The sequence below is a fragment of the Cyprinus carpio genome, chromosome A4, assembly GCF_018340385.1.
Source record: "Cyprinus carpio isolate SPL01 chromosome A4, ASM1834038v1, whole genome shotgun sequence".
Taxonomy (NCBI): domain Eukaryota; kingdom Metazoa; phylum Chordata; class Actinopteri; order Cypriniformes; family Cyprinidae; genus Cyprinus; species Cyprinus carpio.
The window spans coordinates 27,178,506-27,184,738 of record NC_056575.1 but is presented as its reverse complement, the minus strand read 5'-3'; positions in this window follow the sequence as shown (position 1 = coordinate 27,184,738).

Below are 6,233 nucleotides of genomic sequence, written 5' to 3'. Positions count from 1 at the left end.
ACGGGGGAGACATCCTCTCTTAATCTCCCTCCTTCCTATCTAAGCCCCTTCAAGCAATGCATCTGGCTTAAATGGCAAGGCATACGCAGCAGCAGGTCAGGCTGTGGCTTTATTACAAAATAAATGCTTCAAGCATATTAGACTGATCTGCTGAAAGACCTGGATAGAGGCAAAGGCCTTTTTCCTGATCAGGTAGCCGAGCTGCGCCGCACTACAGGCCTCTCTCCAGGCTACCAAGCAGGCCGCCTCTGCCAAGCGCAGGACTATGGCGGCCATGGTGGTGGTGGAGAGACATCTGTGGATGAACCTGGCAGACATCGGGAAGAAAGAAAAGGCTTTCTTCTCGATGCTCAGGTTTCGCCTTCTGAACTTTTCGGTATTTCCGTTGAGACGGTGATTTAGAAGTTCGGGGAGACGAAGGCGCACTCCGCTGCTTTCAGATCCTTCGTTCCACGAAGGTCCAGGTCTGAGCCCGAACAACATAGGGGTCCTGGCCTGTCTCGATCTGAGGATCAAAGAAGCTGTAACTGAAACTTGAGCCCTACGGGGTTACTTCACATGAGTAAATGTCACTCAACCCCCTCTGGGAGGAGTCAATTCCGCAGTGTCCTCTTCCAAATGGAAGCGCATGCTTTCCCAGTGTTATCCAAGTCTTACTGTTAAGTTGCGAGAAACAACTATAGTCAACCTTCTCTGTGTAGAGCCCGGTCATATTGTCTGCCTTATAGGAAGGATCAGGAGGCCTACACAGGGCACTGGAAGGGGCAGCACCTGTGGCGTGTTGGTGGGGATCCCATTTCGTCAGTCATCACCAATGTGATGTCGAGAGTGACTATTTTGAATTAAAGTTTGGTATAGCCCCTGTATGAACTTAAAAGGTTTTGGAGAATCACTTCCTTGATCTTAAAATGTTAATTTATGAGGAATTTATATTAAACGGAGACAAGTTACTGTACCAATTATGTTTGCGATTTTCATGTGGACCAAATGAAGTCTCAGAATCACACCAGGACTACAAAAAAGGTAAGTATGTTTCGTGTCTTTCATTCGTTACAATCAGTTATTTTCACTGAAGTTTTAATGTCTTTTTGTGTTCAGAATTTTGTGATCTCACACTGGATCCAAACAACAGCAAACCACACTAGCTCCCCGTAATGTCATTAAAAACGCACGGGACCCCTGCTGAAAGACTGAGCAATCCTATCCGATCTCAGAGAGGTTTGAGCACTATGACGCAGGTTATGGTAAGAAAGTTGATGGACGCTAGTGTACTGCGGACGACATGACTTCAATGGCAATGTCATGTATGCATTTAGTTAATACAAAAAAGTCCCCCAGATAGTAAAATGAAGGAAGATTGATTGTCTGTTTGGTCTCATGAAACATTCACGGTGGTCTACGTTGGAGTAAACAGAGTTAATGTTTGTACGCGCCTGCATGATATAATAAACAGTGATGGCGAATAGCCTGTCCCATCTCTGTCTAAAATGAGTAGGAAGGTAATCTGGAGTGGCCAGCGTGAGCACTCTGACCTTCTATCAGCATCTCTGACACATCATCCACACTCACACACTTATTACGAACTCACACCCACATTCATCATCACCTGAACCACTATATGCTGGATTCAGGCTTATCCTAGAGCCTCAATATCTCTGTGTCAAATTGAAAAATTTAGGTAAGGAATGACATAGGAACAACACAATTCACTCTTAGACAGGAGGTCTAATAAGATTTGGCTGTTTTTACCTGAAGCCTTTTTGCCTGTATTGTAGAGTGTATAGTGGAGAAAGAAGTTACAGGAAATCATCAGGGAATGGAGAAAGGTTGTTCTTCCCTGTGCTGCTTACAGTCCTTGAAGGCAGATTTGAAGTCTTTCAGATTTTATAATGGTGCACGCAATACAACCAATTTTTATGTCATTTTTATAGTTAGAAGTTTTAAGAGTGCAGAAGGTATTTTAGTTACATTTGGTAGTTTCACACTCTAGACCTCATGCAGTCAAAAGTCTAACGAAAAAAAACACAGCTATATCAACATGTTCTTGACCCCCAGGCTTATTGATGTCGCATTTTCACTATGTCGCACTACTCTTGGGTGTCCCTTGCTCTCTTTGAGAGAAACGATTGTAAGCACTCCCAAAGGAAATGAATGGGAGCGGCTGTGAAAAGTGTTTTTTTTGGTTAATTTATGTTGTTAGTGGACGTGGACTAATTCCAATAATTTTTTAATGCCTTTGAACTAGTTAGTTAGCTATAAAATTTACTAAGACCTGAATCAATACATAGAATCTATTTGTTTTGTTTAATGTCTGGTGACGATGTCATGTTGTGAGGAGAACATGAGCAAGCTATTTGCGAGTTAGATGGTTGCCAGTTCACCTTGTCTGCTTCGCTTGCGTTATCTCTGTAATGTTTTCAAAATGTAGTTTTGCGTAATGTGTTTCTATGTTTGAATACAAACAACAGGCAGGCAGACGACATCTAATTACGGTACATGTTGATCAGAACTCTTGGTCGTTTTATGCAGTTCGATCCACTCCCATTATATTGTGTTAATGTTGTACCGCTTATTCATAAGCCAGGCATTGTGCCTGCAGTTTTAAGATTCTCTTTTGTGTTTGCTTGGCACAGACCGATAATTTAAAATGTACTGTGGCGGTAAGGTTTATGCTTTTAATTTGCTTTTGCTTTTTTGTTTATTAATCACTTGATTATTTTATCTTTCTACTGGCGATTTAAAGCTGCTTGTGTTCAGATGTAGAAACTTGTGGGGGTTTGTGGGCACAAAATACGGCCCCCCCTCCAAAAACTGTTCGATTCAATGCCAAATCTGGCATGCTTCTAGGAATGTAGGTCAAAAATTATAAATTTCCGGTATAATTTTTCCGTACTCAAGCCAAAAAGTCTTTCCCAAGATTTTTCAAAGTTCATCAAACAGTCAACATGATTGTTTCTTCTGGCCACTGCTCATCAGGCTAAAACAGCTCTTGTTGTTGGGTATCATTACGCTGCATTCCACTTATGTCATACTTTTACAAAATGTTTTAGATACAAAAAAATATTGTTTTTGGAATAGTGGTGTTTCTTTTTTACATAATCAAACCTCAAGCGAGGTACACAGGCAAAACACTGGAGATAATTCTCTGAGATTCACAAATGTAATTGTAACTGTGTTTGGGGGTGTGTGTGTGTGTGTTTTTGTATATCTTTTTATACAAGGAAAGTCTATTTTTTTAAAGGTCTGCTTCTGAAACACCTGACTCAGTTTTTTTTTACAATAAACTGATCAAGGTATAAATGTTTCATCTTTCTCAGTGTTTTGAATGTGTTCTGTTCAGTTAATGTGTTCATGGTTTGTCATTTTGATATCCCCATAGTCCCAGAGTTTCCTGTGTGTCATGTGTTTCCACTTGCTTCTCTCATTTTTCTTGTCTATGTGCTATCCGTTCGCCATGGATGTCATGTTTTGATTGGTTTGTGTCCCTTCGATTCTCCGTCCGTGTTCAGTTTTGGTCAGGTCTAGGCCACTTTAATTTCTGATGATTCAGACAAACCTCTCTGGCAGAACTGATCATGGGTGACAGATGCTTGCTGATACAAGGCAAGTATTTAAAACATCCTGCATTCTGACATTTACTTAGTTGTTATCTTAGAGATTAGTCTTCAAATTTATCTGATAAGTTCAGTTTAGTTTTAGTTAGTGGCATTAATGGTTTTGTAAGTTTTAGGTTTTATTGCAATTTTAGTCACACTCCGTATCTTGTGGCTTCATGAGACAGAGCAGGAGGTTGCGCTTTTGCTATTTAACACTGTGATATCTAATGCCTACCCCTCATCTAACCAAAGGACTGACATTTTCCCCATGAAATGCAACTAACACCTCAAAGTGTAGAACAGGCCTCTGGTACCTTGGGAACAAGCCAACACTCAAGATAAAGATTGTTTTTCACTCTAAATTCACTTTGAACAGACACAAATTACCCTTGTTACTTAAAGCCATCCTAATAGCTCGCCGCATCATCCAGCTTGTGTATCTTCTCCCCCTTCCTAGATATAACCACTTGAGAAATGTAGGGACATGTACCCAGTTTTCCTCATCTCATTATTTTTCCTCTTATAGTGTGTCGCTTTTGTATTGATAAAAACTCTTTTAAATTAGGGTGACCAAACGTGCCATTTTCCCAGGACACGTCCTGGCCAGGATTTCTACATTGCCTAAAATATCCACATTTTGGCTTTTTTTTAGCATTTTATTTCAGTTAACGAAAATGTTTTTTAACTGATAGTTTTAGTCTTAGTTTCAGTTTTCGTTTACGAAAATAACCTTGCAAAACACATGCTAAAGACAAAGGGTAGTAAAATTTCCCTCCAAAGCTACCATTCCTCATTGGCTCACTCAAGAGTCCTGAGGCGTTGTGACATTGTCACCCTTTATAGATCACTTGATCACACCGATATCAGAGGAAGTTTTTTTTCAGATGCAGAAAACTCCAGGGCACAGATGCAGAGCTAAGAGTCCTCAAGGAACCCAACCTAAGCTTGGGCCAGGCTTCGGCCTAGTCTTTTCCACTTACACGATCCTCTGACAACTTCAAACTGGCCTTCTTTTCATACTCCTTTCAGACATGACAATCTTATTATTGATACAATAAGTATAATTTGTACCTTGTTACAAAGGTGTGTTGTGAACTAAGAAACTGATGTTTCCTTCAGCCTGTAGATCTGCTGAATATCAAATAGTACCATAGCTTCAGGTCTGTATTTCTCTTCTCTTACTGCTTTAGCTTTAACCCTTTTTCCTATGCCAACTGTATGTATGTGTGTGTGTGGTGTGTGTGTGTGTGTGTGTGTGTGTGTGTGTGTGTTTGTTAGGACTAGTTAAGTGTTTATGTAGTTATAAAGTATTACTTGTATCACACTTGAGAGGTGTTCATTGTTTGTTCATCAACTGAAGTCCCTAATCATGCAGATTTTGGCTACATGCTCGGAGTAGTATTGTACAGTAAGAAAGTTATTTTCCTTAACCAGGAAATTAACGTTCTTAGAATTGGACAGACAGTTGACCTGAGAGATCAAGTAAATACTTACAAACGGATCTAAATATTTATTAATTAATCATAAAATAGTTACGATCATTATTATTATTTCTCTTTAAGCTGATTCGCTACAACACATTTTATTTAGTTTTTATATATTTTAGTTTCAGTTGTTAGGTTTAGTAATTATAGTTTAGAGTTAGTTTGTAGCAAAAGCACGACATTTAATTTTAGCAAAGTTGAATGTTTGCACAAGTTTACCGTTTAACTCTTGTGCAAACTCTTAATAATGAAAATAAAAACAAATCTTTCACAATTGAACAAAAAATGATGCAATTATGTATAAAATGTATTCATTCATATTCATGTTCATATTCATTCAGTATTAAATACTACCTTTCTTTAGATATTTTCAACATATATAGATCCGGTTTTCAGTTCTATTGACTTCCCTTTTTACAGCAAAAATCTGCCCAAGCCAAAGCTCATTCTAAGTGTTATGATGAGGGTCAGTATCAAAGGCAGGGTTCAGTGATGAATTTCTTTTTTCCAATGTTTTTCTGTGTACCTTTCTAATGGTGGATATTTGAACAGGAAAACTCTTGGCAAACAATTTTATTTTGTCTGGTAAGATATGAACAGTAAGACTTGAATGAGCTGGACCGTCTTTTCACAGCCATCTGCACAATTTCACCAAATCATCCTCTACTCTTTAGAGGAATCAAAACTATCACTTGCCCTGTGTCCATAGTGGCCATTTCATAAAGCCTTAGAGTTATGTTCAACAATTCTGTCCTAAAGATTATTACGGCCCAAGCACCTTTGCCTAAGGGTTATTGGTTGTTGGCATTTTGGGGTCATTAAAAGGATAGTTCACCCTAAAAACGGGTTGTTGATTGGTAACCAAAACAGTTGTGGTAGCCATTGACTTGTAGGTTGGAAAAATACGTATGGGAACGTCAGAGTGGCCTACCAGAAACTGTTCGATTACCAGAAATTCTTCACAAAAGATTTTCTTTTGTGTTCAGCGGAAATTAAGAAGAAACTCACGACACGGTTTGGAACAACCACAACTACCAGTACATCTCTTCATTATGACCACTATGCTAAAGAAATCTCAAAACGTGCAGCAGTGTTAAGACGAGCTGCTAGATTACAGAAAGAACAAACTGAGAGACTGGTTCTAGGCAGCATC